Raw genomic sequence first — 27,475 nt, forward strand, 5'->3', positions numbered from 1 at the left:
CGGGCCGCATCTTCATGGGGAGTTTGCTTCAGGAATCCCTCGCATGGACTTGCCTCTAGAAAAGGACTACTTTGCATCAGACTTCTGTAAACCCAATGCTGGCCGGCACACAGTATCACACAGCTGGCCGGCACACAGTATCACACAGCTGACCGGCACACAGTATCACACAGCTGGCCGGCACACAGTATCACACAGCTGGCCGACACACAGTATCACACAGCTGGCCGGCACACAGTATCACACAGCTGGCCGGCACAGTATCACACAGCTGGCCGGCACAGTATCACACAGCTGGCCGACACACAGTATCACACAGCTGGCCGGCACACAGTATCACACAGCTGGCCGGCACAGTATCACACAGCTGGCCGGCACAGTATCACACAGCTGGCCGGCACACAGTATCACACAGCTGGCCGGCACACAGTATCACACAGCTGGCCGGCACACAGTATCACACAGCTGGCCGGCACAGTATCACACAGCTGACCGGCACACAGTATCACACAGCTGGCCGGCACACAGTATCACACAGCTGACCGGCACACAGTATCACACAGCTGGCCGTCACACAGTATCACACAGCTGGCCGGCACACAGTATCACACAGCTGGCCGGCACAATATCACACAGCTGGCCGGCACACAGTATCACACAGCTGGCCGGCACAGTATCACACATCTGGCCGGCACAGTATCACACAGCTGGCCTACACACAGTATCACACAGCTGGCCGGCACAATATCACACAGCTGGCCGGCACACAGTATCACACAGCTGGCCGGCACACAGTATCACACAGCTGGCCGGCACAGTATCACACAGCTGGCCGGCACACAGTATCACACAGCTGGCCGGCACAGTATCACACAGCTGGCCGGCACACAGCATCACACAGCTGGCCGGCACACAGTATCACACATCTGGCCGGCACAGTATCACACAGCTGGCCTACACACAGTATCACACATCTGGCCGGCACAGTATCACACAGCTGGCCGGCACACAGTATCACACAGCTGGCCGGCACAGTATCACACAGCTGACCGGCACACAGTATCACACAGCTGGCCGGCACACAGTATCATACAGCTGACCGGCTCACAGTATCACACAGCTGGCTTACACACAGTATCACACAGCTGGCCGGCACAATATCACACAGCTGGCCGGCACACAGTATCACACAGCTGGCCGGCACAGTATCACACATCTGGCCGGCACAGTATCACACAGCTGGCCTACACACAGTATCACACAGCTGGCCGGCACAATATCACACAGCTGGCCGGCACACAGTATCACACAGCTGGCCGGCACACAGTATCACACAGCTGGCCGGCACAGTATCACACAGCTGGCCGGCACACAGTATCACACAGCTGGCCGGCACAGTATCACACAGCTGGCCGGCACACAGCATCACACAGCTGGCCGGCACACAGCATCACACAGCTGGCCGGCACACAGTATCACACATCTGGCCGGCACAGTATCACACAGCTGGCCTACACACAGTATCACACATCTGGCCGGCACAGTATCACACAGCTGGCCGGCACACAGTATCACACAGCTGGCCGGCACACAGTATCACACAGCTGGCCGGCACAGTATCACACAGCTGGCCGGCACACAGTATCACACAGCTGGCCGGCACAGTATCACACAGCTGGCCGGCACACAGTATCACACAGCTGGCCGGCACAGTATCACACAGCTGGCCGGCACACAGCATCACACAGCTGGCCGGCACACAGTATCACACAGCTGGCCGGCACAGTATCACACAGCTGGCCGGCACACAGTATCACACAGCTGGCCGGCACAGCATCACACAGCTGGCCGGCACACAGCATCACACAGCTGGCCGGCACACAGCATCACACAGCTGGCCGGCACACAGTATCACACATCTGGCCGGCACAGTATCACACAGCTGGCCTACACACAGTATCACACATCTGGCCGGCACAGTATCACACAGCTGGCCGGCACACAGTATCACACAGCTGGCCGGCACACAGTATCACACAGCTGGCCGGCACAGTATCACACAGCTGGCCGGCACACAGTATCACACAGCTGGCCGGCACACAGTATCACACAGCTGGCCGGCACAGTATCACACAGCTGGCCGGCACACAGTATCACACAGCTGGCCGGCACAGTATCACACAGCTGGCCGGCACACAGCATCACACAGCTGGCCGGCACACAGTATCACACAGCTGGCCGGCACAGTATCACACAGCTGGCCGGCACACAGTATCACACAGCTGGCCGGCACAGTATCACACAGCTGGCCTACACACAGTATCACACAGCTGGCCGGCACACAGCATCACACAGCTGGCCGGCACAGTATCACACGGTGGGCTTAGATACACAACTTACCTGCCTGTAGTGCACAGAACACTCTAAATGCTACTTAGGACTATTACAGAGGACCCGGCGGCCGGTTACCGGTCCTCACATACATCTCTAGCAATGGAAACAGAACTCCAACATGTCATTGTGTGAAGCCGTCCGGCAGCAGTAGGAGCGGCTGCACAGACCCCTCGGCGGCGGCACACGTCCTCTGACACCACTGACCACAGTACTGTGCTCGGCTATGTCTGACCACTCACACATGACTGTACCTCATCCCCGGCTCCACCGTCCTCCTCCCTCCTCCCCGCTGTCCCTGTCCGTCTCCTCTCCTCCCCCAGTAGTGAGGGAGCTGCCGGCGCTGCTAGGAAGAGGAGTGTGCGCGGCTCAGGGCTGCAGCCTCCCCTCTGCTGCCTATTTTAGTCACGTCTTCCCGGCCGCTCGTCAGCTTCTCGGACACAAAGTTTCCCGGGACGGCAGAGCAGGTAAGAAGCGGGGAGGACGGCGGGCGGCGGCCGCTAAACTTGCCCTCACACGGAGCGCTAACACTAGGCGCGGAGTGCCGGCTGCTGCTGGAGGTAAGCTCTGGGGTGACTGGAGAGGTCAGCTGTGTGGCAGGTGCTGTGCACACTGCAGGGCTGCCTGCTGACAGGTAACCTACAGGCAGGGTGTCCCCTCTGTCAGCAGATGGGCTTCCTGTGTGCCTCAGGGCTGGGCAGGTATGGCCAGGAGGAGATAGAAGGGGGTCCCAGAAGAGAAGAGGTTACTTCTGACAGCACTGTAAACTTTAGGGACCCCAGATTAAGGTGATTTGGTGATAGGTGTTATGGGGCAGAGGGGTTTCCCAACTCAGTGCATATAAATCCAGGCGGATGATCATTGGGGCTGCAGGAACAGGACAGCCATCATCTGGGCTGCTGTCAGGCTATGGCTACATGGTGACTTCAGAAGTGGCCAAAGATCGCAGTGTTGTGCTGCTGGACTGAATGTGGATTTGTTACAATCCGCACGGTGCCGCGATACTACGTTTGTAGATTACTTACACTGTCCTGCTACAGTTGGGGCAACCTGCATGTCACAGGGCAACCATATTCCTTGCGATGCTTACAATAATGGCAATGCTACATTGCGGTCTTTGGCCGTGAACTGTGTGTGTAGTCCTAGCCTTAAAGGGGGCTCCAAGCATTTGCTATCTATGACCGATCTTCGGGTTAAGTGATCAATAGTTGATCGGCAAGGGTCCAGTACTCCGGATCCCCGCCGATCAGCTGCAGTCAAGCATATGTTGTGGTCAGATCTGAAAGTGTAATAGAAGGTTCCGCTCCCACCTTCTGATTTCAATGGAAGCAAACCCTTTCTATTACACTTCCGGTTCTGATCACCGATGTGGATTTTCAACTGCACTTAAAGTATCCAGAGGCTCGGCTGATCGGTGGGAAACCTGAGCAGCGGACCCCTGTCAATCAATTATTGGAGTCCTATCCTAAGGATTGGTCATCAATTCGAAATGCCTGGAAAACCCCTTTAACACTCATCATTGTCACTTACGGCAGGTGACAAATCTTCTTGCCTGTGCCGTGTTTTGTCTGGCCAGCTCATCTAGTTAGAGGAAGGGCACAGTGTCAACAGATGCAGCAGAGCTGGATATGCCTCAGACCACTTTCACACGGCAGTGTTTTGGCCATTATTTTGCATCAGTATTTGTAAGCCAAAACTGGGAGAGGATCCAAGAAACCAGTGAGGTGCAAATCTTCCTATTATAGTTTCTCTTTACGGGTTCTATTGCTGGTTTTGGCTTCCAAATACTGAATAGTGGCTGAAATCCTGCTGTGTGAAAGAGGCCTAATGGACGGACATATGTAGACAGGTCGGTGAGTTGCAGACATTTCTGTGGCTGTCCCATACATATGATGGGGGTTAAAAGTCCAATGTACATGCTACAGAAATAACTTTATTCACATGTATGGAAGTAATTGTAAGTTGTGTAAGTCTCTGCAACTAATCTGCAGTGTGTGAACATACAGACCCTAACTTTTTAGGGCCGCAATTTATCAGTTCATTACGAGTTGGTGGCTCAGTAAGTAGGACAACAGAGAAGTCTAGGTTGAAGTTGGTGGTTCAGTAAGTAGGACAACAGAGAAGACTAGGTTGGACTTGGTGGTTCAGTAATAAGAACAACAGAGGAGTCTAGGTTGGACTTGGTGGCTCACTAAGTAGGATAACAGAAGTCTAGGTTGGACTTGGTGGCTCAGTAATTAAGACAACAGAAGTCTAGGTTGGACTTGGTGGCTCAGTAAATAGGACAACAGAAGTCTATGTTGGACTTGGTGGCTCAGTAATTAGGACAACAGAAGTCTAGGTCGGACTTGGTGGCTCAGTAATTAGGACAACAGAAGTCTGGGTCAGACTTGGTGGCTCAGTAATTAGGACAACAGAGGTCTAGCTTGGACTTGGTGGCTCAGTAAGAAGGACAACAGAAGTCTAGGTCGGACTTGGTGGCTCAGTTAAAAGGACAACGGAAGTCTAGGTCGGACTTGGTGACTTAGTAAGTAGCACAACAGAAAAGTCTAGGTCGGACTTGGTGACTTAGTAAGTAGGACAGCAGATAAGTCTAGGTCGAACTTGGTGGCTCAGTAAGTAGGAGAACAGAGAAGTCTAGGTCGGACATGGTGGCTCAGTAATTAGGACAACAGAAGTCTGGGTCAGACTTGGTGGCTCAGTAATTAGGACAACAGAGGTCTAGCTTGGACTTGGTGGCTCAGTAAGAAGGACAACGGAAGTCTAGGTCGGACTTGGTGGCTCAGTAAAAAGGACAATGGAAGTCTAGGTCGGACTTGGTGACTTAGTAAGTAGGACAACAGAGAAGTCTAGGTTGGACTTGGTGGCTCAGTAAGTAGGACAGCAGAGAAGTCTAGGTCGGACGTGGTGGCTTAGAAAGTAGGACAACAGAGAAGTCTAGGTCGGACTTGGTGGCTCAGTAAGTAGGACAGCAGGGAAGTCTAGGTCGGACGTGGTGGTTCAGTAAGTAGGACAGCAGAGGAGTCTAGGTTGGACGTAATGGCTCAGTAATTAGGACAGCAGAGAAGTCTAGGTCGGACTTGGTGGCTCAGTAATTAGAGAAGTCTAGGTTGATACTTTTTTGCAGTGTGCTAAAAAGATGAATCAAAATAATGATCATGACAGATCTTCATATTCATGGTACTGAAGCTAAATGTATTAGTTGCCATCAGTTTCACTAGACCCATGATTGAAAAACTGACAAGGTGACATCGATTTAGATCAGTTGTTCTGCATAAAATATGAACCCTAATGTTGTGCCGAATAACAAAACCAACCTTGCTACATCAACACATAAAAGTAGGGCTTGTGGCAACCAAGCAGATTCCAGCTGTCAGTTCTGGGAACCCCTTCCCAGCAAAACTGAATGACAGTGCCAGGTAATGTGAGAGGAGAGGGGAATATACTTGTATCATCAGCAGCACTGTGAAAATCAATTTTTAATCTCCCGCACATTGATCTAGGAAGTGTTCTGGGGGCCGGACCTCTGGCTCCAGATTCTGTGAGCCGCTCTGACTGTCCAAACCAGAGACTTTATAGCTGTCAATCAGAGCTGTAGAGCAGCACATTGGACAGAGGGGAGCACTTGAGCTAGAGATCCCACCTCCAGAGCACGTCCTGAGTGGCTCACAGGTGATTAATAACAGATTCCTGCAGATAATGCAAGTGTCCAGCAAGGTTAGTATGCTCATCTCCTCCCTGATCCTACATGGTGCTGTTGGAAGTTCTGCTGGTGCAATGGTGGGGACAAGCTCCTTTTTAAAGCAGCATCCTGATTGGTAGCTATTAGTATTTATCCCACTTTTCCTAGGGATGGTCACAGATGGCACTGGGCCCCGATGCAAGAATAGAATATGGGCCCCATGCTGTCAAGTAGCTCATCATAGAGCACTCATTATGTCTCCCTAGCAGTCTACCAGTAAGGGTATATTGCTCCAGTTTTTAATGCTGTTATGGTTTTTACCACAAATGCATTGACAATCATGGTGAATAGTGATAAAATCACATGTTGTTTTTTCCAGTGTGTTTTTAATCTTGCTTCCATGGCACCGTCTGAATACTCCCATACTGTGAGCTGGGACATTCATTGGCTCAGTCTCTTCCATGCAGTTTATTAGACAGTAAGTAGCTGTTTTTTGGGGGGGGGGCAGCAGCTCTCTTACCTACCGAGCCCCTGTGCAGTGGTACAGGTGACACACATGGTAAGTCCTGCCCTGGCTTTTCACCTGCACTAGATTTTATGAACCTTACTGAGCTTAAAAGCCTGAGGAGCATTTTGCTATTTTTGACTATATGGCTGCATTTTTTTCAGTGGGACTTTCTAATGTTAAAATCGCAGGTTTGTGCTTTTGCGATTTTTGTGCGATGCGATTTTAACTTTAGAAAGTCCCATTGAAAAAAATGCAGCGATATCACAGCCTTAAAAAAAATGCTAGTGGGTAGAAGCCCTTAGCCTGCCCCTCATATCTGTGTTGGAACTTCCGGGATCCGTTCAGCGCTGTTCGGTTCCATCATAAGACAGAGCCGTTCGGCAAGGGATTCCCCTTTCTTGCTCCCCGAACAGAGCAGGAAAATTAAATCCCCGTTGTAGATATGAAGGCAGTCTTACTCGGCTCCACTACAGCAGCCAGTCTAGTACATTTGTCATTCGAATTGTTCATACATTAGGACTGTGGTATGAAGTTTCGTAGTTGTCTTCATGCACTTGGGAACAGATTTATGAAACTATCTAAAAGAACAACTGTCTTTGTTGTCCAGTTTTCATTTTTCAAGAGCAGTCTAAGAAATGAAAGCTGCACAGCGATTGGTTGCTGTGGGCAACATAGACCGTTTTTCTTTTAGACAGTTTCATAAATCTCCCCGTTAAAGGGACATGAGAAATCTAGAGAAGTGATTGCAGAACAGCCTGCATGGTGCATCTAGTCTGCCCTTATGTTCATTCCTCGTTATTTCTCTTAGGTAGATCTAGGCTTATCCCAGGCAGCTAGATTTCATTTACTGTTGATTTTTTCAACTGTGTCTGCAAAATTATGTATTGTACATTCTAATCACCAACTTGTCTGTGTGTTCTGCAGCCTATATAAGGTGCATGTATTAAGTAAGTTCATTCCCCTGTACTCGGTGCAGTGTTGTGCTTAGAAAGCATGCTAGGTCATGTTCTGTCATCAAACCAAATACTGCTATGTAAATTCATCTGCTGTGTGCAGAAATGGCAATCTACAGTTGTCACTTATTCATAGGCAAGCTGGATAGAGCATGGCAGCTCAGAATGTCACTCTGAACCCTATGTTATAAGGTAGTAACAAGAGCAGTATCTATCTATCTATCTATCTATCTATCTATCTATCTATCTATCTATCTATCTATCTATCTATCTATCTATCTATCTATCTATCTATCTATCTATCTAAATATTGAGAATACTTCCTATAGTAGAGCCGAACTAGTACTGTATTTTGCAACAATGTATATTATAGCATGGAAGTTCCCATACTGTATGGAATCCCATTCATTCCTATTCTAATATTGGCTAGAAACAAAGGCTGTTCAGAAGTATGCATCGAGTGCCTAAGTTTCAGCTGTCCTTAGGGTAAAATATGACATTGACATGTCTGTTAATAATATTTGTATAATTGTCACATACTAAAGTCAGAAACGGATGATTATATAGAAATCAGGAGTGTTACACATAGTCACTATTTAGGCTCACTGCCCATCTGTTTTGTTTTTTTTTTGCACACGCAACGTTTGGCGGGTGCACCAAGACTGTTCCTGGCATACACACCAAATGTGCAATAGGCCCCCTTTGTGTCTTGCACTGGGTTGATCCGCACAGCTTTTTTTTACTGTATAGGGAAACCTAGTTTACTATACCTTTCCATGCAGAGGGGCACAGTATAGAGGTATACCGTTTTTTGTTGTTTTTTTTTAACAATGACTCTTGACGTATGTCTTCAACATAAATCAGAAACAAGATGTGAACAGAGCCTTATATTTTCCTACAGACGTCTGTCACCAGTCATGTCTGCAGGAACTACCTTCTCTTTTGACAGCTACTAATTATCTAATTCATCCTTTCAAGAGCAGAGATTTTACAGTTTTTCATTCCCACTTTCCAAGAGCCATACTTATTATTTTTCTGGTGACATAGCTGTCTGAAGGCTTTTTTTTTTTTTGCAGGTTGAGTTATACCCTCATTTTTAATGGTACCATATAATGTATTGAAAAACTAATAAAATTTCGAAGTGGGGTGAAATGAGAAAAAAACCCACAATCCTGCCATTTATCAGAAGGTTTTGTTTTTACAGCATGCACAATGTGGTAGAAATGGCATGTTAACGTTACCCAATGTTTAGTGTGATTACAGCAGTACAAAATTTATATAGTTTTTTTCTGCTGTACTACTAAAAAAAATGCTTTAGAAAATATATGCTTTGTGTCACCACATTCTAACCCCCATAACTTTATTATTCTATTGATAGGGCTATTTGAGGGCTTGCCTATTAATGGGGCAAGCTCTAGTTTCTGTTGGTCCCATTTTAGGGTATATATGACATTCTGGTCACGTTTTATTTATTTTTGGGGGAGATGAGGTGACCCTAAAAGCAGAATTCTGGCACTTTGTATATATGTGTAAAATATATATATATATATATATATATATATATATTATATATAATTTTTTTTTTCCTGATTGCATTCACCATATGGGATAAATTATTCAATGTTTTAAAAGATTGGACTTTCATGGATATTTCAATACTAGTTATGTTTATTTATTTTTTACTGTCTTTATTTGCTGTACTAGGAAAAGGGGGGTTAGAAATTTTAATATTTGTCTTTCTAAATACTTAAAAACACTTTAATAAACTTATTTTCACTTTTTATTGTTTTTGCTCCTACTAGGGTACTTGAATTTGCGAACGATCTCCTTCTATCCAGCCATGTAAATACCATAATCACTGCTGATCGTGGCATCTAATGCTGGCCGAGTGCAAGCTGTATTTTAAAGCCAATGCCTACCACATATGGATCAGGCTCCCTTTTTGAAGCCTACTCTATACTAACTCCTTCCACAAATGTAAATTAAGATAGCACAAAAGGGTTAAAAAGCATCCGTCACTAAAATTTAGTTTTTCTCTCTTTTGAGCAATCATTACAGAAATATTTGATAAGTATATTTTGGTATGTGTAACCATGATTTTCTTCCAGTAACTTACAGTGTAGTGGTCCTGATATGTATCTGTGTCTTTACAATATAGTTGCACAGCCGTCTTAGAATACAGTAGTTAGCAGCTGATTGGTCAAGTCATGTCACGTGAAATACTCTGCTGAATGTGATTGGTAAGATATTTTTAAACATTAAGCTATGCCTCTTACCCTGCCCAATCCCCTTTGTGCTCACCACACAGTAACACTGGCATCCTTGGTATTACACATACCCCATAGTTTCCCACACAGTAATAGTGACAATTGGTATGCCCCCAGGACGGCCCCCAAAATCCAGGGACAATTGGGAGGTATGCATGCCTGAATCCAACCTGAGGCTAAGGTATATAAAGCACAGGCCTGGTAATTGTAAGTGGTTTTGAATGTTTCTGTAAACCTGCTAGTATTTGTCAATTAATAATAAATGAAGTAAGATTGAAGGAAATTGTACAAGAGCATCCAGTGATACTGTGTATCACAGTCTTCTGCTGTATTTGATACTTTAAGTGCATGACACCAATCAGGCCTGCAGTAATGGCTCCCTAAGCCCATTTTCAGCACACAATGGTAGACCAGGTCTTTTCAATCCCTTTTTCATTACTGTATTATGCACATTTTATTTTATTACTATTATTTCTTAATACTAAATGATGCGTTCTCCAAGTACTGTGTATCCGGTAACTTATGGATTGCTTTATAAGCCCTATACAAAGTTCAGTCTATAATATGTGGTTTGGCAAGAACAGTACATACCAGCTCACCCGCAGGGATGCACAGACTTCATTGGACTCAAATAGACAGTAGAAAAGGAAGAGGAATCTAGCATCTGATAAAATCATGGCTTTATTTAAGTTGAATAAAATCCCATCAGAAAAGATGCACAGACATGAGTTCTGCCATGTTTCAAGCTGACAAACCGCTCTTAGTCATAGCCAGGGCTATGACTAAGAGCAGTTTGTCAGCTTGAAACACATCTGTGGAGGCTAGGAGTGGGCAGAAGTTATGGAAACAGTAGAGTAGGCTGTCCTATGAGGTTCCCGTTTATGTCTAATATATTTTTATTGAAATTTTTACACACATTTAAACACACAATCCAAAAAAAAGAAGAAAAAAGGGACATCCGGTTTATAGCAGGTCGCCCAGGACAGCAATACTGGCTTTAGAATTTTGAAAAGATGGGTGTCACAGCAATCTAAACAACACAAACATCTGCTAAGAGTCCCTCTGGAGCCACCTTAGCGGCTGTTTGTAGAAAATATTAGAACATGACTCCAGGCCCTTGGATCCGACACTTCCACGTGCTTGCTATAAAGATTCAATCTTCAATTGGCTCAAACCATAGAAACAGAAACTAGAGACCAACATCCGAGTAGACAAAAAGAATCAAAGAGTAGTTAGGAAAAAATGGGAAAAAAAAGAAAAAAAGAAAACCACGAGGGCGAGAAAGTTACTCGGGGTAGATGAAGAGAGAATCCTCTCTGGTATATCCTGTTTGTAGCTGCCCTACCCTCTAATCCACCACATCTGTGTCACAGCTCCGTCCCAACACCTCCTCTCAGAACCTCTCCGTACCCTCTCCCCTACCATCCCACTATTTTCTGAAACTCAGGCGAATCACTGTATGTGCTCCATAGCACCCAGGTATGCCCACTCAAATATGATCGCTCAGAACCTTCATCACCCAGCTCCTCCATGTACATTAGCTGTTTTGGTTCCTGAACGAATTCCAGGGTCGAGGGAGCAGTGTTGCTCTGCCAATGGCGTGGGATAACTGCTCTGGCCATGATAAGGAAATGTCACAAGAGACCCTTTTTGATAGTGGCGAACGGGCCAGGGATAATCGACAGTAGTGCCAACTGTGAGGTGGCCTCCACCATGCAACGCGATGCCCCCTCACATAGTCCCACCAGATGTGCAGCATGATACCACGCTTGGACCCGCATCTCCAGCAATTCTCTGGAACTGAGGAAAATATGCTATAAATCACATCAGGGCATCTGTACCACCTGGAGAGGAGCTTAAAGTTTTTCTCCTGTGCAGCGCGGGCCAAGGTAATTTATATGTGAATCTGAAGGCCCTCTCCCAATCAGAGGACTGCACCTCTACAGCCAGATCTCTCTCCCAATCCCCGACATATCGTGGGAGGCCCTGAGTGAGCCTCTCCAGAATGATTCTATGGATCCGAGAGAGGACCCAAACCAGGGATTCAACTCACGGATAGAGATGAGCAAGCATACTCGTCCGAGCTTGATGCTCGTTCCAGTATTAGGGTGCTCGAGATGCTTGTTACTCGAGACGAGCACCACGCGGTACTCTTCTCGATTAAACGAGCACTGACTATTGAATTCAATGGAGCCGGCAATACAGCCGGCTCCATTGAAAGCAATGGGCTGCCGGCGAGCGCGGGATGAATTGTCGGGAAGGGCTTAAATATATAAGCCCGTCCCTTCAATTCATCCAGAAATGTGTAAAAATAATAAAAAAATATACTCACCTTGTCCCGGCAAAACGATGTTAGCCCATTGAATTCAATGGAGCCGGCAATACAGCGGGCTCCATTGAAAGCAATGGGCTGCCGGCGATCGCGGGATGAATTGTCGGGAAGGGCTTAAATATATAAGCCCTTCCCTGCAATTCATCCAGAAATGTGTAAAAATAAAAAATATATATATATACTCACCTGGTCCCGGCAGACGGAGTTCAGCGCGGCCGGGTGAGTGACTGCTGCCTCTCATTGGCTCAGCGCATGGACCAATCTGATTGGAGATGAGATGATGAGAGATACTCATGTCCTCTTATTTGTGCAAATTAACTTTGAAATTACTCAGACGACCAAAATTAGCGAATTCCCGCAAGATCACTGGGAGTGAGACGCGTGGCTGAGAAATGAATAGAAGATCTGCATATAGAGCTGTCTTACAGAATTGGGTCCCAATCTGCAGGCTCCACACATCCAGATTGTTACTCAGTGCCACAGTCAAATGCTCGATGACAATGGCGTATAGCAGAGGGGACAGCCCTGTCTCGTCCTGTTCCTAATAGGTACCGGGTCAGGCAGAAGGCCGTTCACACGAATCTGCACCGATGGATTCCCATATAGTGCCACGATCCAGTTAAGAAACCGTGGCCCCAAGCCCAGGTGTGTCAGTGAGGCACTTAGAAAATCCCAGCCCACACGATCGAAGGCCTTCTCTGCGTCCACCGAAAGGAGTCAGAATAACTGCAGCAACCGTTGGGCCTGACTAATCAGCAGGAGGGTCTTGTTGGTATTATACTTAGCCTCCCATCCCTTTATAAATCCCACTTGATCATTGTGAATATGGGACGGCAGAATGGGAGCCGGTCTGCCTCCTAGCACCTTGGAAAACAACTTGACCTCTAGATTGAGGAGCGAAATAGGACGATAACTGGAGTATACCCTTGGATCTTTGCCTGGTTTGGGGAGCACTGTAATATGTTCCATAAGTGACTGAGGGGGCAAAGGAGCCGAGGGTGATATTTGGTTAAACATCTCCTGTAGGATTTGAGCAAGGATTTCCCGAAATTGTTTAAAAAAAACAGGGAGTGAACTCGTCCAGGCCTGGGTCCTTCCTCGTTGGCGAGGTCTTAATAGCCTCGCTGATTTCCTCAGCCGTGAACTCCAAATCCAAGGACTCTCTAGTCTCTCCCAGTACACTCGCGAGGGCCGTTTTCTGTATATAGTCTGCGATCTTAACTTTCCGGTTGGTGGGCTTGATATCAGCGAAAGGTTCCCATTTATTCAGCCTATGAGAACCTATGAAGAGTTCTGAGAAAAAAATGGGGAAGAGGCAAAGCTGGGAGCAGATTCTAACACCCACTAGCCATTTCTATTGGGCTTACCGGTCAGTCTGACAGGAATGAACAGTGTGGTGTTATTTTCCTCACCTCCTTCCTATGCCACGGCTCCATCCATTAACCCATTCTTGTCAGGTTTCTTTGACCCATCCTAATTACATTCTAGGATGGGCGTTTCACAGGTTGCACAAATATCAGCTTTTTTTCCCCATTTCTTAGACAATCCCTTTAAAGAGCACCCATCAGGTCCTGTGACCGGTGGGACTGCATATTTTTACAGCTGCTGATTCTATTGCTGTTTGCTATTTTTCTTGTAGGCCTCCTTGTTTGCCCACTATGGCTTCTGTTACATATGGAACCTGATACAAATTGTGAGGTACTGAGGGGCGTGATAGTGGATGGTCACTACATCGCCCCTAGGTTCCATTATTATGCCTAGTGGGACTGGAGGAAGTTCACGTCCCGCTGTTTGAGACATGAAAATCCAGGAGGGCAATGTAATCTTCAGCAAGTAGTTGCTGGAGGTTTTCCTTTAAAAGTCTTTGGGCCTGGATTTTTGGAATGGATGTCAGGTTGGTAGTGGGGCCATCCATTCCACTTCCTCCATTCCAGGCTGTGTGCGAGGTCAATCAGCACACGTGCTGAGGCTGAGCCAGGATGAGGTGTGGATATAAATGGCAGTGTGCACTGGCAGGGACTGCCTATTGACCTACTGCTGGACTGTTATTTTCTTGCCTGAAGCTAAGGCTGAATTTGTGTTGATGTTTCTGGACTGAAATAAATGCAGGTCACGCCTGCACTTGGACTTTACCAACTTGCTTCAGTCTTTGACTGCTTCAAACCCGCACTCTACCGAGCTGTCCTCCCACAAAGTCTAATGTTAAGTAGGAGGTCTCCATCCGCCTGGCTCTCCCTCCTGTATTGATTCGTTTTTCCTATACATGCTGAAACTCAGAATCGTAGCAGTCAGCCTAAGGGGAGTGGTGGTGGAGTGAATATATGAAAATTGATAATACATATATGCTATAAACCTACATCAGTCTCACCTCAGCTAGTCACTGTAAACTTACATTATGTAAGTATTACAAAACTCCTGCACCGCTCAGTGTAAGTGACAGTGTTAAAATCAGAACAAGAAAAAGTGTGTGCCAGAGAAGTCAACCTTGAATAACATGCACAATCTAAAAATCCCCAAATCTTTATTAGCTAACCACTTTAAAAGCAAAAAAAAAAAAATACAATCTGCACATAAAAAAGAGGCTACAACAACGTGTTACTGGAAAACGTTTCATTTCACAGTTCAATTCTAATAAACTCTGTGAAATACCTGTGAGGTTTCCAAAGTGGGGTCTCTTGGGGTTATTTCTCCTCCACAAACCTGAAATGGTGTCTTGAAAATGTAATAAAAAGAAGGCCCCAGTATTCAAATTTTACCTCCACTTTGTTTTAACTCCTTTGAAATGCCTAAAAAGTTAACAGACTTTTCGAATGGGGTGATATTATGGTGATTTCTAATATATAGAGCCTTTTAAAGTCACTTCAGAACTGTATTGGTTCTTTTAAAACAGGTTTTGGACATTTTCTTCAACTTTTTCAAATTACTGCTATACTTCTAAAGTCAAAAAATATTTTCAAAGTTTACAAAACACTTTCAACTTATAATAGACATGTTAAATGTTATCTAATACCTGTTTTCTTTTCTATGGCTATCTGTAAGAAGCACAGAAATTCAAAATTTTTTAAAATGGTTTATTTCTTTACATTTTTTAATAAATCTCAGTTTTTTAATAAAACACAAAACATATTCAAAATTAAACTTGATCTCAATCACTTGGTTAAGTAAAAGCAGTCTAAAGTTATTACTACATAACGTGAAGCATACCGCATTTGAGAAATGGGACTGTGGCTGAAAGGCCCAAACTGGTTGGATTGGGAAAGAGTTAATGAGTTCAGGCCAAAATTTAATAAATTAAATAAAAATACTGTGTTGTTTTACTGCACATTATTCTGTTCCATGGAGACAGATCATGACCTAGCTCTCAGCATCCATTATTTTGATCATTGAAATCAGTAGACAAACGGATCAACAAGGGGCAGCCATCGAAAGCCAAAGGGGAATACATGTATGTCCTCCAGTGGCAGGATTTGTATGGCTGGGCCCAGGAGTCAAAGCCGCAACATGAACGGCAGGTGCCACCTGTCTTTGGCAACTAACACCTACCCGTAACACCCGTGATGGGGGAGAACTCGCAGCTACTAACCCTTTAGACTTCGCTATCAAATCTGACAACTGCATTTCAACATTCTACTTTGGCCAGCAGAGTCTCGGGACTTGCCTCCCATCAAACACATCGTGGACATTATTGGTCGGTAGTTGCAAAGCTTGCTGCCAGGAGCGCGTATTGATGATTTGCATGGCAGAATGCATTCAACATGGCAGAATGTTCCACAGATAACCATTAATAACCCTCATTGATTGATGGCTTGCAAAAGTGTGTAAATGTGTGCGTTTCTGCGTGTGGCACTCATACTCAGTACTTATTAAATTGATGTTTTGAATATTTTGTTTCCACTTTTTTATCATTTGCACTTCATTAGCATGTCTAATAATCCTGCGATTTCCATAATTCCTTCTTGATATTGCAATTTCAATGCTGAAGACTGTATGTGGCATCGACGAGGCCATAAAAGTCTGATCCATCTGCGGCGGGCCTGATTTTCCCCGTGGACATGAGGCCTAAACAGTTAACTAGAATATTGGCCAGTGGGGAGTTATAAATAATGGAATTCCATTTAATAAAGAGGTCTCCAAATTGCATAACTTCCAGTAAATATAGCTATTCAATGGAGTCAAAGGCCTTGGCGGCATCTAGGGACACCAATGCCCAATTACTGTTGTTTCCATCCGATTTGAGTGACCACTTGGACTCTCCTAATATTATCAGAAGTAGATCTTCCAGGCATAAAACCTGAGAGATTTGGGTGTATGTCATAAATAACTAAATTCAGCCTAGATCAGGGAAGAGGGACAGGGACTTGTATAGCACCAACTTATTCTGCAGCGTTATTTATTAAGATAAAAGAGAATTGGGAGGTCCAAGATATGGTGCTGAGGCAATGGACTTCTTTAAGTCCCCAAAGCATTGCTGGGCCTTAGCAAGCAGTTCAGATTTTGGAAATGATGGGCAACCATAAAGAGGTTGTAAAAAGCTGAAAGCTTGAGGTATCTAATTTCCACAATTATACCCCACTATACCCCACTAGTACTTTTCCCATAAAGGTATGTAGCTCCCGGGGATTTCTGTGAAGAGGGAAAGCCTGAACTGCCTGTACTCTGTTGGTAGTGATATGTCTAGTGTAAGGTGATCAGACATCCCAATTTAGGTGGGACAGTCCTGATTTGGGTCCCTAAGCGGGACAGCTTTTTGTCCCACTTTCGGGATGCGGGGTCACCATGAAAGTGATTAGCAGCCACCGTGCCGCAGCTCCCCAGCTGGTAATTGCTCATTGGCACTGCGGCAGGATGCATACACTGATGGCAGTGGGTGCACCCGGGATGCTTCCCCCCTGACCTCTCCTCATTGGTTCCACAAGGCATATGCCTGAGAAAGACCATAGAAACTTTGGTCGAAACGTCGCTCTTTTTGTGGACTACGATTAAAGAATATATTCTGTCATTTAACGACTGGTAAGGAGATTCATTCCTACGTGCTGCCTCTCATCTTGATAACACTTCCCAGTAGTGTGACAGTGGTTGAGTGGTTTTACTCTCCCCTCACTTTAAAGGGAACCTGTAGACCCTATATACCATGTTTCCCCCAAAAATAAGACCTTGTCATATTAATTTTTGCTCCAAAAAAGGCACTAGGTTTTATTTTTGGGGGAGGTCTTATTTTACTTACATAGCAGGCTCGGTACAGGTTCTCTCGCTGCTCTCTCGAGCTCCGCCGTGCATCCTGCAGTTCTCAGCCACCCACGGAAGATCACTACATGGTTACAGGATTCATAAATCCTACCTTCAGGAAGTGATGGCTCTGATTGGTTCTCAAGCGCCGCTCAGCCAATCAATGCAGCACTTGATGAACAAATAAGATAACTGTGATTGGTTCATTCAGCTCTGCATTGATTGGTTCTTCGACCACTGCTCAGCCAATCACAGCCGTCGTGTTGTGGAGGCAGGGTTTATGAACTGGCCAATCAATGCCACAGCTCAGCCAATTCATAAATCCCGCCTCCATAACGTGACGGCTATGACTTGTTTATCGAGCGCTGCATTGCTTTCCTGAGCAGAAATGGCTAGAAAAAAATCAGGGTTGGGCTTATTTTCAGAGTAGGTCTGATCTTCAAGGAAAATAGGTACTAAGGTAATGAGCTCATAGAACAGAAAGCATATAATCTGGGGAAGTGACTCTCATACTTAAATGCCTCCCAACCCCCTTGCTCTTTACTTGCAAAGCCAGCGCTCAGTTGGTTGTGCTGACTCTTTATTTTGTGCACACTTTGTCCTTTCATTATGAACCGTGATCCACCGCTGGGCTCAGAACAAGCCCACGCTGAATATGCAAGCCTTCCTGTGCCCCAGCAACTGAAGCACTCTGGAAACCCAGAAGACCAGAGCATTTCTCACTCTGACTCCAGCAGAGAGCAACACACCAGGAGCCACTGTATTCAACCTTATATACATGCCCCAAGGACGTGGATACAGTTTAAAGCTGTGCAAGGGGCAGTTTTAATTGTATGTCCTTTCCTTGTATACGCCTGCATATGCAGTACTGTGTTTTACAGTTTCTATCCTGTTTTTTTACGTCATTGCCATATAAACAATAAAGAAATGTGAAAGATAAGACGCTCTGTGATCTGAAATAACCACATTGTGCCACAAAGAAAACTTCTGGCTCTTTACCATGGCACGACAAAAGGATGAATGAAAAATGCTAAATGAAAAGCTGCAGCTGGAAAAACTAAATCTCTTTTGAACATTCAAAGAATGTTGCTGGAAGATACAACTGTTTGTCCTGTTGATCCTCATCTGTAACCACAGCTTACCTTACAATTGCAGGTGTATGTGGAGGAGATTATCTGATGCAGCACCTTGTTGCATGCCAATTTTGTGAATACAGCTTTCTGTATTGAAAGGACAATAGCATGCAAAAAGCGCACAATGCAATGGACACCCATTACACTTGGCTTGGAGATAGACTGTTTGTATTGAGTTTTATTTCCTGTTTGAGCTCCTTTTTGGATTGACAGGACATTTACATAAAGAAGTTGGTTGATGCTGAGAGGATGTAATTTTATCTGGTTTGGAAATATCTATTATAAGCCAAGTATGTTGTAGACCTTCAAGTGGTCTGAAAATAAACTACATGCAGTTTTCTAGTTCACAACCAGTCCCAGCAAGAATCAGCATGGAGGCATAGTCCTGTTGTGCAGGTCATTATCCGAGATGCCAACCTCCACAGTCCAAATCACAGCAGAAGAAAAGAGCATCACAGGAGCTTCTTGCTTTCAATGTAGCAGTTTATTCAAATCTGTACATCCATAGGAAAGTGTGGAGTTTTGGCTGAACAAGGCAAGCAAAGTCTTGAAAAAGGCAGCTTGACCTGCTGAAACGATGCATTTTACTATGAATGTACAAAATTTGAATAAACTGCTACATTGAAGGCAATAAGCACCTGTGATGCTGCGGTTGCCTTTGCTGCACTTTAGTTTTTTAAGTTCTTTGTTTACTTTTTCTGTTAAAGAAATTCTGCACACACATTAAGAGCTAATGCCCACGGCTGGATTTCTGCCACGTTTTACGCCGCGTTGTCCCACAGCTATTAGGTTCTATTGAACCTAATAGCTCAATGTTCACGCTGCGGAATTCTGCAGCGTGAAAGAAAACGCGGCATGTTCTATCATGTTCTGCCATTGAATGACAGCTGAGCACTGCCTCTGATTGGTCACAGCGCTCAGCCAATAAGAGACAGCGCTTTCTGGAAGCAGGGATTTTTCAATTCCTAGTCACCAGAATATAGAAGAAGACTGCTGGGGATGGGGAGAAGATCTGGACAGCACTTCTACATGAGTTAACGCTTTCCAATCCATTTCCTAAAATGCTTTCTCTTTTGCTGTTATACAATGGTGCCATCTGCTGGCTAAAGCCAGTGTGTGTGCGCCAGAGAGGCACCGGCAGTGGAGTGGCTGGCAATAGAGAGTAAGAATACCCTGTCAGTCTCTGTGGCCCTCCCTGGTGGACCCCAACTCATGGCCAATGGCCTGGGGGGGCTCCCCCTCCTTGGGCAAGCAGCCCACATATCAGTATCCCAGGTTATAGCCGGGTATATGCAAGCTGTGGAGATACAGCCCACATGACGCAATTGTGTCTCATGCTCTTTCGCAGGGGGACCATATGATTATATTTGTTCTCTCAGCCCTCTCTGTTTTAAGTTTCTCTGTTGGTTCGCTGGGGCAGGCCTAATGCCTCTCACAAAGTTTGGTATTTGGGGATCCAAACCTGTCCTAAATTTGGGGGGACGGGTAGGGTGGGAAGGGGTTTTTGTTATGGTTCATACATCTAAGATAACCATTTTACTTTATTGCACTTTTTTTTTGCGCGACTCTTCTTTCGGTGTTATGCGGGTGTCCTGCGCAAACAATGTCCAACTCTATGGCAATGGCTAGCACGCATCTCAAGCTGATCTCCTGGAATGTTAGGGGTTTGAATTCCAAATTTAAGAGAGCTCTAACTTTCAATTTTCTAAAAATCCATTCTCCCCATATCATACTACTTCAGGAGACACATTTACGGGGCTCAAAGATACTGGCTCTTAAGAGGGCCAATATAGGCGCTGCGTACCACGCTACTTATTCCAACTATGCCAGGGGAGTCAGCGTCCTGGTAACTAAAGCAGCCCAATTTGTACTCCGACAAATCCACATTGATCCTGGGGGGTCGGTTTTTGATCCTTCAGGGCACCTTCCATGGCTGGCTCCTCACAATAATCAATATCTATCTGCCGCCCCCCGCTGATGTTAAAATCCTCTCCGATGTGATGGCCCAGGTGGTTTTGCTCGAACCTGCTCCAATAATATTTATAGGGGACTTCAATCTGATTTTGGACCCGGTGCGGGACCATTTCACTCCAGCTGCCTCGGCATCAACCAGATTGCTGACATGGGCTGACTCCTACTTACTGCAGGAAATATGGCGCCTGTGACACCCGCATGACACTGCCTATTCATGTCATTCCCTAACACAATGCTTTTTCCCGCATCGACCTGTGTTTTGGCTCCCTGGACTGTCTTCCTATGGTGCGGGATGTTTCCTATCTTCCCAGGGGCATATCGGACCATTCCCCACTTCAGCTGGTCCTTGACCTTGGTGTGGAGAGCTCTCGCCCCTTGTGGAGACTCACCCCTCTATGGCTGGCGTAGGGAGAGGTACATGAGTACACTGAGCAGGAAGCGGGGATATTCTGGGAGGTCAATGAGGGGACTGCTTCGGAGCTGACAGTGTGGGATGCCTTTAAGGCTTTTACTAGGGGCTCTTTCACATCCGCTATTGCTAAGTATAGAAGATCTCTGCAAGAATACCCTGTCGGACGTCTTCTGACATTGGAGATGTACTAGCTTTAATCAGAATGTAGGAAGACGTCAGATAGTGGATTGAAAAGGGTAACTTATTTTTTTCTACAGCTAGGGATGATTTTCAGGGTAGCGCTTATATTTCAAGCCTTCCCTTACCCCCTGAAAATCATCGCTGCAGGGGTTGCCTTCATCCCATTGCTTTCAATGGGGCGGCAGCAGCGCCGGCCCCATTGAAAGCAATGGGATAGAATCGTGGTCCTCTGCCACGGCTGTGGCAGGGGATTTTTTTTCGTCCCCGCAGAGAATCCCATCATCACTGAACACTTTGACAGTGCTTTCACAGTGTTCAGTGATAAGGGGACCTTCGTGGAGTATTTTGCGCTTCTACAAGCACAGCTGCTCCAGTGAATGGGCATATGAAACTTTGCCCGTTGAAAGCCTGAACACACTATTTTGCGTAAGTTAAAAAAAAAAAAAAAAAAAAGCACGGAGCTTCGAGCCCCTTTTTTTTGGGGCGCATATAGGCACACAAAAAAAACACGCTCATCTGATCAAGGCCTAAGTGTGAATTGCATTAGGCAAATAATGTGCATAGTTTTTACATAGTTAAAAATTATTTAGTATTATTGCGTTTTTCATCATGAATTTGATGTATTTAATAATACTATTTCTTAGTCACTCATTAAACCTAGCTGCTTCAATTATTTTCTCGTTTCTGATTAAATTTCATTTTCTGAGCTCATTTTTCAGATTGTTATATTACTAAGAAAGATTACTTCTCTCAAAAGTGCTGAGAAAGTGTTTTAATTTGAAAGACCAAAAAATGTTACTATCATGTTACAGAGAAAAGTATTTAAAATGATTATCACAAGAAAAATGTGTATCCCACTTTGGGTTCATGATAACTTTTTTCCCTGACAATGATGAAACTGTATGTAAGGCCTCATTCACACACATGAATGAAGAATAGCCATGATCAAGTCATGGCCAAAATGCACGTTTTCTCGTTCACTCACACGAGCGGCTGCAGTGCATATACACTGCTCGAAAATCCCTCGGTCAGCATAAATCCTTGGAATGACTCCTGTTAGTTATATAGAGCTGTCTGTAATCTTTTCGCAGTGTTGGACTCTGCTAAACTCCTTCCCCTTCCCTTTTTTTTTTCAACTCCCATAGGAGTCTATGGGAGCCACCAGCGTATATTAGTCGAATGATAGGGCAAGACCTATCTTTTCCGGCTGCGTATAAAATCGTCCACTGTATTCTGTCATTGATTAATCTCGGTGCAAAGTTTTTGCGTGGCTAAGATTCGCTCATCTGAAAGAATGCATTGGAATCCAATGTGTCAGATGGTCGCGATATTTTTATTGCGGCTAAACTAGCTGCATAAAAAGGCTCACATTAATAAGGCCTAAGGGGAATCACCCGACCAGCAGCTCAGTGCCCATTATAGTCTGCTGGGATGCGCAGACAGCGCAATATATTCTGAGGTGAGAAGGAGTAATGTAGCTGCTACATGGGCTTCAAAACCCCCTTCTATGTCGGGGTAGAAACCTTCTTTCCTCTAGATGTAGCGGATGCCCCCTTGTTACAGTCACAGTCCTGGGTATAAATAGATGATGGGAGAGATCTCTGTATTGTCCCCTGATATAATCATACATGGGTATTAGGTCGCCCCCTCAACCATCTTTTTTTTTTTTTTCTAAACTAAATAACACCAATTTGAATAACCTTTCTGGGTCTTGTAATCTGCCTATTCCATTTATTAATGCAGTTGCCTGCCTTTGAACCCACTTTAGCTCTGATATGTCCTTCTTGAGTACCAGTGCCCAAAACTGTAAACAATATTTCATGTGTTGTCTGACCACTGATTTGTAAAGAGGAAGAACAATGTTCTTGTCATTTGTGCCCCATGACCTCTTTTGATGCACCCATGATCCTATTTGCCTTGGCAGCAGCTGCCTGACACTGGTTGCTTACAGTTAGCTAAAATCCCCAAGTCCTTTTTGTTTATGCCCGGTGGTTTCTCATTTAGTGTATAATGGTGACATGTATTTCCTCTGCCCATGTGCATAACCTTACATTTATCAGTGTTAAACCCTTATTTGCCAACTTTCTACTCAAGCCCCTAATTTATCCAAATCCACTTGCAACCGCATTCTGTCGTCTCTCGTATTAATTACTTTGCAATATTATATGTAATAGTCTAATTACTTCAGAAGGGTTGTTGATCCAGGGATTACCGTATATACCGGCGTATAAGACGACTTTTGAACCCCGAAAAATCTCCTCTGAAGTCGGGGGTCGTCTTATACGCCGGTAATACAAAAAAAAAGTGTCAAAAAAAAAAATCATTGCTCACCTCCCCCAGCGTTCTGTCGCGCTCCGGCAGGCTGTCGCTCCCTCCTGGTCCCCGGCAGAGCATTGCTTTCTGAATGCGGGGCTTGAAATCCCCGCCTCCAGAAAGCTAATACACACGCCGTCAGCCAGTTACAGCCATTCAATGACATCATTGAATGGCTGTGATTGGCTGAAGGCGCACGTGTGTTAGCAATCACACCCATTCAATGATGTCATTGAATAGTGTGATTGGCTGAAGCCACGTGTGTTTTAGCCAATCACAGCCATTCAATGATGCCATTGAATGGCTGTAACTGGCTGACGGCGTGTGTATTAGCTTTCTGGAGGCAGGGATTTCAAGCCCCGCATTCAGAAAGCAATGCTCTGCTGGGAACCAGGAGGGAGCGACAGCCTGCCAGAGCGCGACAGAACGCTGGGGGAGGTGAGTACTGATTTTTTTTTTCTCCACTGTATTACCGGCGTATAAGGTGAAAGTTGGGGGGTCGTCTTATACGCCCCGTCGCCTTATACGCCGGTATATACGGTATTTAGATTGCCAGATTGGAGTCAAGAAGGATTTTTTTTCTCTTAACCCCTTGAGTGGCACGCCCGGAAATTTTCCGGGACGAGCTCCACTGCTCATAGTGACATAGCCCGGAAGATTTCCGGGCTATGTATCACTATGGGAGCTGCAGAGCACAATGCCACAAGCTGTGACATTGTGCTCTGCCTGCACAGACCCACATAGAGCAGTGCAAGGGCTTTGAAAAACCAGTATTGCCGATATGTCGGCAACCTCCTGCTTTGTTTACAGGTTGCCATAGAGACCATCGGCTTGTCAGAAGCAAGCCGATGGTCTCTGTGGCAGGGAGAGCTTGGTGCTTGGCTGTGAGAGGACAGCTAGGTACCTGCTCTTACAGCAGAGATCAGAGAAAACCTCCGATCTCTGCTGTGTTAACCCTTTACATGCTGCAGTCTATGTGACTGCAGCATGTAAAGGGCTGTCACTGCAGCATGTAAAGGGCTGTCACCATCGGACCCCTGGAATGTGATCAGGGGTCCTGATGAGTCCCTGTGGAAGTCCCCTAAAGGGACAAAAAAAAAATTTAAAAAAAAAAAAAAAGGTCAAAAATTATAAAAAAAATAATAAAAACACTTGTCTCCCTTTACTTTGTAAAAAATCAAAAATACAATCACACATGTGGTATCCATGCGTCGTAATGACCCAGAGAAGGAAGTTAATACATTATTTAACCCCTTAATGACATGGCCCCTTTTTTTCTTTTTTCCCCATTTCTTTTTTTCCTCCCCCGTTTAAAAAAATCACAACTTGTCCCGCAAAAAACAAGCCCTTATATGGCCATGTCAATGGAAAAATGAAAAAGTTATGGCTCTTGAGACGCAACTGCAAAGTTAGTTGAAATTCAATGATTAGACCATTTTTAAAAACCTGCCCTGGTGGGCACGACAGGGTGGTAGGAAACCCGCCACTCAAGGGGTTTAATGGGAAAAATTGGCTTCTACCTGATTGGATTTTTTTGCTTTACTCTGGATCAACATTGAGGAGGGTAATAGGTTGAACTGCATGAACATATATCTGCAAATATTGATATTTTACTGTTCAATCCTTGCAGCAGGTTAATAAATTATATTTAGAAAGAATTGGTCTCTATACTGACCCCTGTGGTACCTCACTAGTAAGGGAGACCCATTCAGAGTATATACCATTAATAACCACCCTCTGCTTTCTATCACTGAGCCAGTTACCTACCTACTTACACACATTCTCATCCAGGCCTATCATTCTCATTTTATATACCAACGTTTTTGCAGCACAGTATCAAACGCTTTGGAATGGTCCAAAAACCCCAAATCCAATTACTTTCTCCGTCTCAGTCTACTACTTACCTCTTGATCAGATTGGTTTGACAATTACGATCCCTCATACACCCATGCTAATATGAAGTTCTGAAGCTATTTTCCTTGAGGTACTCCAGGATAGCATCTCTTAGAAACCATTTTACCCACAATAGAAGCAAGACTTATCGGCCTGGTGTTTCCGGATTTACTTTTTGACCCCTTTTTGAATATCTGTATCACATTGGCTATCCGCCAATCCAGTGGAACAGACACTGTCAATGTAAAGTCTTTAAACAAAAAAAAACCTGTCTATCAATCACATTACTTGATTCCCTTAGAACCCGCGGGTGTATGCCATTGGGACCTGTCGATTTTGTCTATTTTAAATCTTTTTAAGACGGCTCTGTACTTCTTTCTGGATTAGACTACTGGCATTTAGTGGAGTTCACGCGATTACTACCCATCTCATCTAATATTTCAATTTCCTCTGTGAAGAAAAACTAATAGTTTGCTTTCTCCTCATCAACCTCTACAATTTTTCATACATTATTTATTAAGGGGCCAACACTTTCAGTATTAATCTTTTTACTATTTATATAATTGAAGAACACTTTAGCGTTAGTTGTAATCTCTTTGGCAATGAGTCTCTCTGTCCCCATCTTTGCTGCTTTTATCTGCTTTTCACATTAATTAATTTTTTTCCTTTTATACATTTCTTTGCTGCCTTGTTTTAGTAGTTTAAGGCTGTTTGTTTCCCTCTCTTCATCTTTATTGAGCCACACTTGTTTTTCCTGTATTACTAATTCTTTTTTTCTGTATGGTATCAACCTCTCACAGTAAGTATTTAGGATGTTTTTAAGCATTTCACATTTATTGTTTGTACTCTTATTTTTGAGGACATTGTCCCAGTCAATTAAGGTATCTCTGAGCTGATTGAACTTAGCCTGCCTAAAATTTAGCATTTTCATAGCTTCCTTTTTTAATAGACAAGTGAAAATGTAATATATTATGGTCACTATTTCCCAGGTGCCCCTCAACTTGCACCTCTGTTATTCTGTCAGGTCTTTCTGTTAATAGTTTATCCAAAATGACCGTCCCTTTAGTTGAGTTCTGAACACATTGGGTTAGGTAATTATCTTTTATTGAAACAAACTTGTTACCTTTCTGAGAACCGCGGGTCATAGCTTCCCAGTTTATACCCAGATAGTTAATGTTCCACATAATAATCACCTCATTGTGATTTTCCGCTTCATCTATTTGCTTCTGTAATACATTTTCAGTGGTTTCTGTTATATTTGGTGGCCCATAGAAAAACTGAGAATTTCATTATTGTTTTTCCCCTCCATGCACCTCTACCCTTACAGACTCCACGTGTTGATCTCCTTCACATATATCCTCCCGCAGTACATAAAGACAAACACCTCCCCCTTTCCAGTTTTTATGATTTTAATTTTATGATTAAGTATCTCTATTAACTGTTCTGCCAGTTCAAACTGTAATCACCCCTCCCACCACTTCACCCCCATTTTTATTACTTAATACCAGGTCACTGTCTACACTATCGTCCCCTTCATCTTTTCAATTGTTTTCCCTCCCAGTCTCTAGTTTAAACACTCCTACAACCTTCTAGCCATCCAATCCCCCAGCACAGTTGCACCCTTCCCGTTGAGATGCAGCTCATCCCTGTGGTAGAATATGCAGCTAAAAGCTCAGTTCTCCAGGACCCACTTGTTGACCTCCTTTGCCTTACTGCTGCTGCATGTAGTACAGTTAGTATTTCAGAAAATACTACTTTTTGGAGGTCCTTGCCCTAAGCTTACATCCTAATTCCCTGAAGTAGTTTTAAGGACCTTCCACATACCACGAACTTTATCATTGGTGCTAATGTGCATCATGATCGCTAGATCCTCACCAGCCCCTCCTAGTAATCTGTCAACCTGATCCGTGATGTGTTAAACTCAAGTGGCAGGAAGACAACACACTGTTTGTATATACATACAGCAGTATGCACCATGGCTGTTCAAGGACTGCATACATGGCACAAGATGTACACTGGGTTTCCCTGTCAATTATGGAGCACATTCTAAATGGGGATAATATAAATGGATTAAATAAAAAGTAATATATGCAAAATTTCAAAAAAGTAATAATTACATAAAAGTGACTCTTCCAAGGTCCCAGAGTGCAAAGTCACCAATGCCATGTCAAACACGTAAGACACATCACACATGGAATACAGCATGCACAG

General features: G+C 44.6%; 2 protein-coding genes across 7 annotated transcripts in view; both read left to right on the forward strand.

Annotated features, from left to right (window-relative positions):
- Window positions 1-2,732: 2,732 nt before the first annotated feature.
- POPDC3 (popeye domain containing 3) overlaps window positions 2,733-27,475 on the forward strand; it is a 66,893-nt gene continuing 42,150 nt past the window's right edge. Inside the window, exons 1-3 of one of the 6 annotated variants that reach the window (XM_066608011.1) lie at window positions 2,790-2,858; window positions 6,453-6,551; window positions 9,693-9,774. The gene's annotated coding sequence lies outside the window, so the exon portion shown is untranslated. The other 5 variants (XM_066608019.1, XM_066608028.1, XM_066608039.1 and 2 more) reach the window with 5 other exon arrangements.
- Window positions 2,843-27,475, forward strand: part of BVES (blood vessel epicardial substance) — a 179,486-nt gene continuing 154,853 nt past the window's right edge. Inside the window, exon 1 of the mRNA XM_066607980.1 lies at window positions 2,843-2,858. The gene's annotated coding sequence lies outside the window, so the exon portion shown is untranslated. The remainder of the gene's footprint in view (window positions 2,859-27,475) is intronic.

The sequence above is a fragment of the Eleutherodactylus coqui genome, chromosome 1 (genome assembly GCF_035609145.1).
Source record: "Eleutherodactylus coqui strain aEleCoq1 chromosome 1, aEleCoq1.hap1, whole genome shotgun sequence".
NCBI classification, from domain to species: domain Eukaryota; kingdom Metazoa; phylum Chordata; class Amphibia; order Anura; family Eleutherodactylidae; genus Eleutherodactylus; species Eleutherodactylus coqui.